Genomic DNA, 13,424 nt, shown 5'->3' on the forward strand with positions numbered 1-13,424 from the left:
TCCACATCAATTGAACCTCATCCACCAGCCAAAACGCACTTTTGCAACTCTCAAACATTCTGTCAACCACTATTAATGCCATATTGAAACCTACTCCTCACGTGTTCTGTGGCTGTCTAGTACTCTGCCATAACTAGAGTCCAATAACAATGGACAAGTGGATGCTGGATATCCTCCATTCCAGCTATACTATCGAGTTTCAATTCCTACCCCTCCAAAAACCCCTTTCTCATCTCTCTCCAGGGACCATTCTCATGAGGAGATCCTACAGGAGGTAGAATCTCTCCTCGAATGGGGAATGATAGTGAGTATCTCTACAACTCCAAGGAATAGTGTTCTATTGGCAAATATTTTCTAGTTCCCAAAAAGAAGGGAGGATGGAGACCCATCCTTAACCTGTGCTAATTCAACATTTTTATTTGCAAACTAAAATTCTGTATAGGTAAACTGGCATTGATATTACCATCCCTAGAAAAGGACACAGTTCACAGCTCTCAGTATGAAAGATGGTTTATGGTGGGTCCTGACCACTGAATACATGGTACTTGCATTCGAAGTCACACCCAGGGTCTTCACTAAAGTGTTTCTAATAGTATCAGCACAATTCAGACAAAACAGCTTCACAGTCTTCCTGTAGTTATAGTTGGCTTCTCACTGGCAGGACTTGCCTAGAAACTGCTTCATCTTCTGTCATCCCTAGGAGTCTGAGAATTTGGAAAAGTCTATCCTGATCCCAATGCATATTATAGAATTTATAGAAGCAACCTTGGATTCAGTCAGGTCAAGGGCTTATCTCCCAGTTGACAGATTTCATACCATGAGCAACCTGATAGACCAGGTTACATGCAACCCTCAAACATCAGTTCGGATTTGCCTTTCTCTTCTGGTGCTCATAAAATCATGTACATACTTTGTGCCATTCAACAGATTCCACTCCATTACCTGCAGGCTTGGTTCTGAACAATATATGTGCCAAGCAAGTATAGCAAGAACACATAGTGACAATTCCCAGCATGGAAAGATCCTGGCCAAGTATGTGGGTGTCTTTCTGACAAGATAATTACAGATCTCTCCTTGCTAGGCTGGAGAGCTCACATGGACAGACACAGCACAGGCCTCTTAGATCCCCTGAGAGACCAGAATGCACATACCTCTTCTGGAACGCCTTCCAGTCTGAGAGACTTGCTGAGATTCATCCCCCTGTATAAAGAAGTGGTCACCTTATGCACCTGGTTTATCAAAAACCATATCATTTATTAGTGGTGTACCTTCCAGGAGCCCAGAATTCATTGTCGGACAGCCTCAGCAATCATTTTGCTATTGATCATGAATGGGAATTATGATTCAGGGGTGTACAGCACTTTCACTCAGTGGGGAACCCCCACTTTGAAGCAAATAGGAAATGCAACATATCTGCTCCAGGGGAGCTCAAGGAAAGCATTCTAGACGGAGTGGATAAAAATAGATTATATTATTTACATTATAATTTTTTCTTTTTAAACTTAAATCTGTTTAAAATGAAATCTGCCTTTTAATGCAAAATATGTTAAGACCTAAACTTATGATCTTTTAAAACATTTAAATGAAAAATAAATATGCTAAATCCATGAGCCTCTGTCAAAAACTTTGAGTTAAAGGCTACTTTTTCTATATAAAGAAAGAATCAAGAGAAAACATCTAACTTTTTGAGGTCAAGCTTTATAAATATGGCACAATAGATCACATACTGTATTAAGGTCTTGATCCTGAGGGGGACCCAGTGGCTGTGAGATTAGGGTTAGGAGACTGGCAAACTCATCATAGGCTTTGGGACCCAGCCTCTGACTTCAGGAGACACCATCATATATCTGATCACGATCATGCACTGAGTTCATCTATGGTCTCGTAGTCCTGTTTTATAATTTCTCTCTGAGCTCTGATTTGGTTCAGTTCTCAAATTATGAATATTTGACTTCCCCTGCCATGGAAAGATATTCTGCAGCTCATAGAGAAATGCTGGTCTGCCTATTAACTACCAGCCCTTGGTTCTAGATGGTTCTGAGCACTTCACGTAAATGGTTGTACTCTGTCACCTTGAGTGTATACGCAAACAGAAATCCATTAATTTCTTAACTGCTTCCCTCTCTGTCTCTAAACAAATGAAATACTGCAGTGCTAAAGGCATGTGCGTTACATGAGAAGAAGTCTTGGATTATTAGTTCTTTGGTTTTGTTTTTTGGGGAGGGAGGAGTTATGTAACAAGGGAGAAGAAGCAGAGTATGCAACCAGAAAGAAGCTACACTGATGTCAAAGTGAGAACACTGGAAGAAGGGACAACATTCTTCAAAGTGCAGCATTTAGTGTTGATTTTAACACCTGGGAAGTGGAGGAAAAAACCTGCCATGGCTACAAATTGTTTAAAAAAAAAAAAATCCTATTTGGGAATTTTTCAAGAAATTTCTGAATCTCCAAGTAAAAAGGGTATACGTACCAAATCTAAACAGTGCAGCAACATAGAGATACGAGGCCTCGTTGCCCAAATGAAACAACATTGCGAAAAATGCTCCTCAGAAAGCATTGACTGACTTTGAAGATGGTGGTGTGGATTTGACTGAACAATCTGGATCTAATGGTAGTAAACATTTTTGTATAATTATTATGGACTGTCTACCATGTCTTACGATGCTAGTAAATGTATTTTGGATTGATTAATTTATGCATTTCAAAATGTTTATGTTCAAAAGATTATTGGTATGTTTTGGTGGTATTTATCAATTACATTTTTACTGTTACTGCTGCTCTTCTGAAATGATTTTTCATTGCTTAGTATAATCAGACATCCTAGGTGTAGATTTCCTGTTTAAAAGTGAAGTTTTATTAGGCATTTACTTTTTTCCCCCCCAAAGCTCTTTTGTATGTTAGAGATAAGGGTTTAAATAGATTTTAGATAATCCTTACGATCAATTATTTTCCCATAAAACTGGGTTTAGAATAAATTATATTATACAAACAGCTGCAGCAGGAGGAATCGGTCTTTTTTTAAGAAATGGACTAATAGTGAAGAGTGACGTGACTTTGCCGTTTGATTTCAGAGTCCAGATTAGACATAAGAGGTTCAGTGTCCAGTATCTGCAAAGTCTTCAACTTCAGAATCATATGCTGTTACTGCCAGCAGTGCTGCAACTAAACATACAAATCATGGATGAGTTCATAATCAGGACTAGCAAATTCCAGTTGGTCGGTTCATTTATGCAACTAATTCTCCCTTTCACCTTGTTCAGAACAAATATTGCATTACGACCAGGCTATGCTCCAGCTGAATTTGCTGGAGGGTTGATGGATACATTGTATGAGAGGAAAATTGAACAGTGTGCAAAAATTGACGGGAAACAGGGTGCATTTGATTTAAATCAAATTGATTTAAATCACTAGTCAGGAAGACGCTATTTAATCATGGATTTCTACGTAAAAGTTCATTATTGTTGATTGTTATAACCTTAATACATATTCTTCACAACTCAGAGATGTAGGTGTCATTTTTAGAAAGTACCCACTATACATTTTTAAGTGATTTATTTTGAAAACTTTTCAGATTCATTTTCTGATATAGCTGTAAAACTAATGATTGTTTGGTTATTTCATTTACCAAAGGTAAATGAAACAGATATTTATGAAGTCCTTGGGAGGTGAACTATCTCCAATTCAACAGGTTAATCATTAATATTTGGAGGATTTTCTTGCCATTCTGTATTAGGAGGAGAACATCACGAGACAGACATTTAAGTTGTTTTAGTTAAATAAAACAACAACGTTATGCATTCTGGATTTTTTTTCTTCAACAGCAAACCTATAATATTTTAACAAAACAAGCATATCAGTTTTTGAATTTAAACATTCAAGTTTTTTTAAATTTTTTTTTTTTTTTTTTTTGGTTAAAATTGTTTTTAACTAAAATAGTTAAATGAAATATTTAAAAAACAAAAATTAAACGGATTGTCAGCCAGGCCAACATGAGAAACTTAAAATATTGGCTTCTGCAGCTAACTCAGTCATCTTCAGCTTCATTTTCCTCTTTGTTCATAATCTGGAAAAGAAAAACAAGCTTTTCTGCTTTTTCAGGTCCCAAACGATTTCTCAATTTGGAATGAATTAGTCCAAAGGAGGAAAATATTCTTTCTACGCCAGCAGAAAAAGCTACTGCTGTTAAAAGTGAGATTATCACTTCAACAGTCTCTGAATCCAAGTGCTTAAGTGACTTCCACCAGTTCACAGGTGTGACTTTCTTTAAAACATCATCAGCAAACATGTTTCTTGAATAGTTCTCCCTTAGCTCTGAAGTTTATTATAGTTGGCATTATGGAGGGATGATTGCTGGATATCCATGTTATAACCAACTCCCCTTCTTCAGCCGTTAAGGTTTGACCCTGGTACCGAGTACTGAGAATATTTGCAAGAAAATGAGCTGGAGATGGTGCTTGTCCTATTTGGTTTTTTTTTAATGCTTGTAATTTAACTCTGTCATTGCCTATTTCTCTTTTTAAGATCTTAGTTCCTTCCAAATTTCAATCGCATCAGCAATAAAACAGCTATTTCCCTGCATTTTGTTCAAGGCTACAGAAATAGGCTTTAGGGTACTCAGCATGTGTTCAACATTTCTCTTAAGCCCAATGTTGAGAACATTGGCTGTGACAGTGCCATTTATTTTTTCCCGATTTTGTTCACAAACTGTCATCAGATTAGGCCATTCTTGATATAGTGCTCAAAAAAGTCCACTACTGAGTTCCATTGCACGTCTTGTGGAAGAGTTAGCTTGGTTCCTCCCACTTTTTTCAGAGCAGCTGCTGCAAAGTGGTTGTTATGGAAGTATTTTGCAATTTCAACAACATTAGCCTTTATTTCTGGAATACTGAAGTCTTTGGCTCGGAGGTGCATCAAATGAGCACTGCAACCATATGTTATAAGCTTGGGACTCTCTTCTAAATAATTTTTTTCTCATCTTGAATACATTTGTAGCATTGTCTGTGACCAAGCTGCGTACTAGACATTTGAATTTTTTTTCACAGTTTTATAGCTTTTACTGCTGCTACTTGTAAGTATTCTGCTGTGTTTGCATTTCCTGATGTATCAATTGTTTATGCAAGGAAGACATTCCCTTCTTCTGTGGTCACACAAGCACATACCACAGGATCATTGTGGACATTGCGCCACACATCAAGACTCAGGTTAACAATTTTACCCTCCAGACCTTTTGCACACTGCCCAATTTCTCTTTCATACATTTTATTCAGCAATTTGCCTGCAACATCTGCTCTGTTGGGTGGAGTGTATCCTGGTCTTAATGATTGAACCATGTTAATGAAGTGTGGGTTCTCAATCATACAGGAAGGAGAGTTTGTTGCATAAACAAACTGGGCAATTTTTTAATCCATTACCTCTTTTTTTGTAATCTGCTGGTTCTTATCACAAACTTATCTGTGGCTGTTTCTGGATGGCGATTTTTTTCTTTTTGCTACAGGTGATATATTATGGCTCTGTGACATACATGATGTGACTGAAACACTATCATTGGCAGATAACTCTGAAACTATAGAAAATGATGGTGATCTTGAAGGTGGATAGTCTTTCAGAATCCTGTATATTGAGGATGGATTCCCCTAAACAAAATAAGTCAATGCAGTTATTTATTATCATCATACTGCTCATTTAGTATTACTCATTGCATTCATTGACACTCAGTACTACTTTCAAGGTGAAATTGTAAAAGGAAGATCTGCCTTTTTCAGCTATTTATTTTTTATCACAACTGCATCTAAAATGATAGTACCCTAGAGTAGTGGTCTCCAAAGTGGGGTGCACAAGACAATCCATTGGGGGGCACAGTGGGACGTGCGCTGCTGGAGCAAAAGGGTGGCACGGCAGGAGGTGCACTGCTGGAGAAGAAAAAGGGGTGGCCGGAGGAGTGAGGGAGCGAGCAGGGAAGCTGTCTTCCTCTGCCCCCCGGCAGGGCCACCCGGAATGCAGGGGCTTTAGGGGCTGCAGGGCCCTGGGGCCCTTGCCTACAGCTCTAAAGCCCCTTTCGGAATGCGGCCCTGAGTCCTCTGGCCCATGGAGGAGCAGGGGCAGCCAGCGGCCGGAAAGAAGCGGTGCTTTCCCCTTCAAAGCCGGCCAGAGAGAAGCGGCGTTTTGAAGGGGAAAGCGCCGCTTCTCTCCGGTCGCTGGCTGCACGGCTGCCTTGCTCTTCCTGAGTCCTCCGGCCCGTCCTCGCAGGGCCGCATTCCAAAAGGGGCTTTAGAGCTGCAGGCCAGGGCCCCAGGGCCCCCTTAGCCCAGGGCCCTGCAGCCCCTAAAGCCCCTGCATTCCGGGTGGCCCTGCCTGCCTGGGGATGGGGGGGGGGGCCTAGCTTCCAGAATCGTGGCCATGGGAGCAGTGCTGCGCTGCACCAAACAGGAGCTGCCCCAGGTAAGTGCTCTGTACCTCCTGTCTGCCCCAGCCCTGAGCCTCCTCCCGCACTCCCACCCTGAACGCCCTCCTGCACTCTAACCCTAATCCAGACCTTTGAATTACTGTATCACAAAGTGTTAAACCAAGATTTTCAGAAATAATGAAACATATTCAATCGTTCTCACTAAAAAATATTAATAATTTTTTTGTGAAAGCAGATTTTTTGTAACATTAATAAATAAAATACAAAATTATTTTAAATAGTTTTTCATCTTTCTCATCCTTTTTTCATTTCTATTTTTTGTTTTATAATGTACATAATATATTAGTACAGTAGTACATGTATATAATTTATACATAAATATACATATATTGGGGGTGCGTGCTCAAAATTGTTTTACTGATACAGGTGTGCGATCAAAAAAGTTTGGAGACCACTGCCACAGAGTAACAACTATATATTTTTGCTCAAACATGAGAATTCAAGAATAGTCCAGAAGGAAGACAGGCAGTCCTTAAAAAAGAAGTATGAAATAAAAAAGTTTACCGACCTGAAGATCCTGCATGTTCAGACATGTTCCTTTCATCATCTTCAATGCAGCTTCCTCCTGAGAAGGAACACTTCTCATGATGTTTCATTCGAGCAAGCATCAACATCAGACTAAAGGGAATTGGAGAAGATGCACTGAATATACTGAAACTTATTTCCATGGTCTTGGACAAACGGCAGAAAGATTGCTTCTATATTGCTGATGTCTCTTGAAGTTCTTTGCAAAGTCCAACAGCAATGAAGAAGAATACTCAATGACAAAATTAAGTTACAGGCAATAAATAAGTGGATGGATCAAGCACTTAACTGCATTTTCTTGCCAATATTCTCAACAAGGTAGATGCCTAACTGCTGAAGAAGATGCTGCTTTGACATGAACATCTAATAATCATCCATACTATGCCAACCATACTAAATTTCAGGGCTGCAGGTGAACCATTCAAGCATTACATGTGTGCTGCTGATGTTTTAAAGAAATTCACACTACTGAACTGTTGGAAGTCACTAGCTAAAGCCCCTGGAGCTAGACTTTATTAAAAGTGCTAAACCAGCTTTTGACTGCAGTTGTCTCTTCTGCAGGTATAGAGATAATATTTTCTTCATTTGGACTAACTGGAGAAATCAATTAGGATTGAAAAAGCAAGAAAACTTTTCTCCCTTCCAGTCTGTGAATAAAAATGAGGAGGGAAGGGGATGAGATCTTACTAATTTTATAAGTCTGAAGGACTACCTAAGTAATTTAGGAGACTGGCTCATTTTCAAGAGATTTAGGTGAGTAAGAGCTTACGCTCCAGTCACTTTCATTTAGGCATATTTGAAAACTTTCCCAGGCTGATCTGAAATAATCAGTTTAATTAACTGACTATAGTTAATCCTTCTGTTTAATAAATCACTTATTAAATTGCCATCAAATGAGCACAGGCAGCCAGACATCCAAGGCTGAGCCTCAGCCATGAAGGATCTCCAGAGGATGTGGAGAGCAAAAGAAAGTGAAATTATATACAAAAGTACAGATTTATCAAACCCATGTACTTCCAATCTTCTTATATGGACCAGAAACATGGATGTTGCTTAAACAAGACATCAGGAGGTTGGAGGCATTTCATATGCCTTGCCAGCAGTGAGTACTAGGCATAAAGTGGTTTGATTTTAATCGGGATGAATTACTGAGAACTGGCCTTGAGAGCATTTAAGTCATCATCGACCACCACGGATTGGCACTTTTTAGTCATATAACCTGCATCAGAGATAAAGTCCCTCACACATCGAACCCTGAAGATCAGGGTTGAGGTCAGGAAGGGATGTTGCCTGGCCATGGACTGGTGGCAGCCACACGGCCATCCGTGATTAACCTGTATGTACCAGATCAGTAATAACCCTGTGGAGCTTTTAGTTGCCTGGAATAAAGCCATACAAGGTGGCCATGGACATTCGGCAGAACTGATTCTTGCTGTCCGAGTGTGGTGGTGGTTAAATCATTTAGTTGTAAATGTGAAATATTGTTTTGATAAGAGAAGTTTATGTATCCAAAACATTTAAGGTTGTTTTGTTTTAATAAACATTTTTATTTGTCGGGGTGTGTGTGTGTGTGTTTGTTTAAATTCAGGTTGCCATTCTAATGCAGCTTGTCACAAATACCAAGCAAATAGTTAACTAGTAAATAAGATATCATTCACCATTTTGTAATGTACTAAAAATGTACAATTAATAGGAATCTGAAAATATTAAGCTATATAACTGCTTAAATAAATGTGTATAATTATAGTGTAACTTTGTAGGTAGAAAAAAGATGTACCAAAGTGTAAAGGTTCTGTTCAGTTGTAAAGCAACATGTTTTAATAGTTATATCAACCAATGAGAGTGAATCTTCAAAAAAGAACTAGATAAATTCATGGCAGATAAGTCTATCAATGGCTATTAGCCAGGATGGGCGGGAATTCCCTAGCCTCTGTTTGCCAGAAGCTGGGAATGAGGGACAGGGGATGGATCACTTGATGATTACCTGTTCTGTTCATTCCCCTTGGGGCACCTAGCACTGGCCACTGTCGGAAGACAGGATACTGGGCTAGATGGTCCTTTGGTCTGACTCAGTAGGGCCATTCTTATGTTCTTACCTTTCTTTAGAAAATTACAAGTACAAAATGGAGAAATTGAGTAAAATAGATTGTTTAAATCAAGGTTTTCCACTTGATGATTTCAGTCAATCCACCCTGACTACAGGGGCATGCTTTTGTGCTACTTTGAACAGATCAGTTCAGCTATGCCTTCCCTCCTATCCCGCTATTACCTCGGGTTCTATGGAAGATGGAGTTGGATAGGGCATGAGTCATCATCATCTCCCCCAAATGGCCCAGACATTTCTGGTTGACCGTTTTCCTACAGATTTCTCTGTCTGGGCCCAGCCAAATCATATATCTTAGATGGTGGATATTTCTACTATTGTAGACTGTCGTTTTACTCTAAAGACGATCCTTTCCCTTAGCTGGCTACAGGTTCACCTGGTGCCCATCAGTGTATGTCACCTGCCATCAGACAGTTACTCCATCTTTAACACCAGAAGTTTGTGAAGGGACTGGAGAGCAAGCCTGCCCTGGCCTGTTGATGGGGCTAGAGATCAAGTCAACCGTGGTGAGGGGGGAAGGAGCTGGAGAGCGAGGCCATCCCACACAAGTGGCTCCTGTCCTGGGGGCTGGGCCTAGCTCTCTGCTCTTGACATTGTGATCTTGGGGTCTCATTTTCTCAGGGTTCTTTGTTTAGTCATCCTCTGAACAAGCATCAGAGGGGGATGAGACTCATGCTTTGCCAGTGGGTTTCACACATTTGCTGACAGCAGAGGAAGGGTGGCGCTCATGAATCTCCATTCTGGGTTCTGGAAGGAAGTGTGCTCTAGTGGTCACAGATCCTTCATTTTCCCCCTACCCCTACCCCTCCCTTCTCTCCAGCCTTTTCCAGTTTTCCTCTCAACTCTTCCCCTACACTTCTAGTTCCAGTCACCCACCCCTGGGCTCCTCATTCAGTCTTTCCCCCCACCTGTCATTTCCCCTCCTCCCCCATGCTTGTCCTCTCTATATCTGAGTGAGGCCACTTTCTGCTCCATGCTGCTACGGAGCCTGTAGAGAGAGCTTTGAGAGCATAGAAAAAGCAGTCTCCTTGCTCTCCGTTCTGGTGTCCAGCAGGGTGCAGGAGCTGGGAAGAGCAATTGCAGGGAAAGTCCTGCTGGGCCCCTGCATGCCTGGGCTGGAGCATGCTCCATGAAATCTTGGGAGAATTTAGCTGCCAAACTCTAACAGATATCAGAGGGGTAGCCGTGTTAGTCTAAATCTGTAAAAAGCAACAGAGGGTCCTGTGGCACCTTTGAGACTAACAGAAGTATTGGGAGCATAAGCTTTCGTGGGTAAGAATCTCACTTCTTCAGATCTGAAGAAGTGAGATTCTTACCCACAAAAGCTTATGCTCCCAATACTTCTGTTAGTCTCAAAGGTGCCACAGGACCCTCTGTTGCTTTTTACAAACTCTTAACAAAAGTCTCCAAGTAGGTGGGATCTCAGATTTTTCGAAGGTTTATAATCTAGCCAAAAAAAATTTTTTTTCATGGGCACAGCAAAAGGCACACTGGCAGTCCCCCACAAGCAAAATACCAAGTCCCTGTTCCAAAACTTCTCAACAAAATGGTTGTCAGAATTTTGGGGTGTTTTTTTTTTTCTTCCCTCGATGATTTCAGAAATAGCTGAAACATTTTGCTGAAATTTTCCCCAAAAATCAATCTGAGGCAGACAGTTGGTGTGGAAAAACTTCAGCCTCGAAGGTTAAAATATGGCAAAGTTATAAGCAACTAAAATCATGGTCTTATAATGGGAAATGTTGGGCAACCTTAAGTCTAAGTAGTACTATGTGTTCCACCTACAGTTAAATGTCACAGTTTTGGGGTAACTGCATCTCTGATCTTTAGACATGACAAATCCTGCATCTTGGCAGGGGATTAGACTAGATGACATTTGCAGTCCCTTCTAACCCTATGACTGTATGACCCACTCCATGGTCTGCTCAAGAGAGAGACCCCCATTTGGTCTCAAGCCTCTGGCTGTCACCTGTCACTCACCAGGGACACACATCCTTTTCCCCCAGACCAAGGATTTAAGCTGCAGTCCCCCTGCAATTCCCAGCAGTTCTGGCCTAGCTCAACACATGCAGTTTCACTCTTTCTCCAGGAACAGTTGTTTACCAATGAACTGGGCATCTTCACAAAGCAGAGTACAGTAGAACACCAGAGTTACGTACTGACTAGTCAACCACACACCCCGTTTGGAAGCGGAAGTACGGAATCAGGCAGCAGCAGAGAGAAGCAAGTATAGTACTGTGTTAAATGTAAACTACTAAACAAAAAATAAAGGGAAATCAGCATTTTTCTTCTGCATAGTAGTTTCAAAGCTGTATTAAGTCAATGTTGTTAATTTTTGAAAGAACAACCATAATGGTTTGTTCAGAGTTACAAATATTTCAGAGTTACGAGCAACCTCCCTTCCTGAGGTGTTTGTAACTCTGGGGTACATTTATTTTAGATTCTCTGATGTTTTTTGTCCTATTTTAAAACAATCTAAGGTCTAAACACATACTGAGCTTACCTTGAGCCCTTTAGACCCTTCGAGCAGGGTTTGCCCCCCGCGCCCCCACCTTAGTTTACAGGTTCATGTTGGGTTTTTTAATCCAACCTGAGGTGCTGCAGTCAGCTCATGCTGACACTTTATACAGTTGTGGAGCCTTTGTTTCCCAGGCTTCCTGAAGCAGGTAAAACAAGTCAATACCCCTTTGATGGAGGAGCAACAGGGGGGTCAAGCTTCAGATGGTGGGTGTCTGTATAGCCAGTATTGGTATTTTGTGTGAATCACCCCCTTGTGATTCCAGATTCTGCAGGAAACCCAGCCCGTGAGCCAGGAACACACACATGCCAATATCATTTATTGATTGAAAGGTCTATGGATATTCTGTGGGCCCATGACAACTGGTATGTCTCAGTACAATAATCTTTCAAGTTTTCAGGCTTCCAAGGTTTGGCTCACAACAATGCAGATAACTTCTATAATGTGGATACTGTAGTCTCAAAAATATGCTTTTTGTTCATCATATCTGTCACAAAATGGTCAGAGGATGTGTCCAGTGCCAAGGATCCTTATATGGGTGCTGCAATAATGCCATCATTGGTAGAGAAGCTAACATTGGCAGTGTGGAAGCAACAGGAGCTGGACCAATGCCATTAAGGGCTGAAAAAAGATTTTTACAGCTGAGTGGCTTCCAATTTTAATATACAAACAGGTCCGTCTTAAGGCCTGTCCATTGTCTGCACAAAGAGCAAAGACCAGGTATACTCGTATCCCATTGCCTGGTCGTAGGTGGGTGAGAGATCCCTGTTCTCTGGGATACCATTAAGTGCAGCACTACCTTTCTGTCATTTGTTAGCAAACAACACAGTTTTATCCTGTTGCCTGGCTGGGGAGGCTCTTTGTCCCCATTTTGCATGTTCTCCAGTGCTGTTAATGGGGACTGACGCAGCTCTGTGACTTGGGTCTCTTCCCACTCACGGTTAGACCTCCATCCCCAAAGCATCGTGAAGCCACATCATGGGCTGGGTTGACTGCCATTAGGAATTGAAATCTATTAGTGCTATCTACGCCATAGTGGAAGTCTATTCCCACAACTGACTCTCCAGGATCAGCTCTAATGCCTCAGCTATATTACAGGTATAGCTAACAAATCCAATCCAAAAGCGTCCACAGAGGGTTCAGAAATTGTCCACAATCTTTGCGGAATCTTGAACTTGCAAGTTAACGACAGGCCTAAAACATGGTTCATCTGGAAACTAATTAGGGGGATGGCGGGGAAAAGGAAATGCACACTTTTGTGAGACATACATTTAAGATAGGAAATGTCAGGTTTTTTCCATTCTCCTAGCATATTCACTTAGCTTCTTTTTACAAGCATGTTTTGAGTAGACATGGTCTTGGGAATGCCTCTGTGCACCACAAGAAATACTCTCTGGCTGAGCAGAGATATTGGTGTCCTAACTTTCAGCTAACAGGAGCCACTTTGTTGTATCCTACTGTGACTTTAGGGAGTGAACTGTCTTAAAGCTCGTGTGATAACTTCTAGAGACCTTGGGCTGAGTTAAGGAAATGTCATCGTTGAATCCCTTCCATGGAAACTAATCATCTGACTCATGCTGTGCAGGGTGAGCCTGGTGTGGGTTTCCTCTCCAGTAGCTGAAGCTGCCAAGCTAGCTTATTTTAAAAGAACCCTATGTAATTGCAGAGGGGAAAAGGAAAGTGATTCATTATAAAAATGGAAAAAAATAGTAAGCGCCTGTTAAACTCCATTGCTGTAGAGAATCTTTTCTAAGAAATGCATAGGTTCCATATAAAGCCCCAGAAAAAACAATCTTTTAATTCTACATGTATAGAAT

The 13,424-nt window shown here is 41.0% G+C and overlaps 1 protein-coding gene across 5 annotated transcripts in view; it reads left to right on the top strand.

The window, feature by feature from the left end:
* Nucleotides 1–13,424, top strand: part of LOC128839931 (transforming protein RhoA) — an 81,448-nt gene that overhangs the window by 43,875 nt on the left and 24,149 nt on the right. Inside the window, exon 3 of one of the 5 annotated variants that reach the window (XM_054033275.1) lies at nt 4,099–4,251. The exons of 3 other annotated variants lie outside the window; for them this stretch is intronic. The gene's annotated coding sequence lies outside the window, so the exon portion shown is untranslated. The remainder of the gene's footprint in view (nt 1–4,098; nt 4,252–13,424) is intronic. One more of the 5 variants, XM_054033274.1, reaches the window with a different exon arrangement.

Source organism: Malaclemys terrapin, chromosome 7 (assembly GCF_027887155.1).
Source record: "Malaclemys terrapin pileata isolate rMalTer1 chromosome 7, rMalTer1.hap1, whole genome shotgun sequence".
Lineage (NCBI taxonomy): Eukaryota > Metazoa > Chordata > Testudines > Emydidae > Malaclemys > Malaclemys terrapin.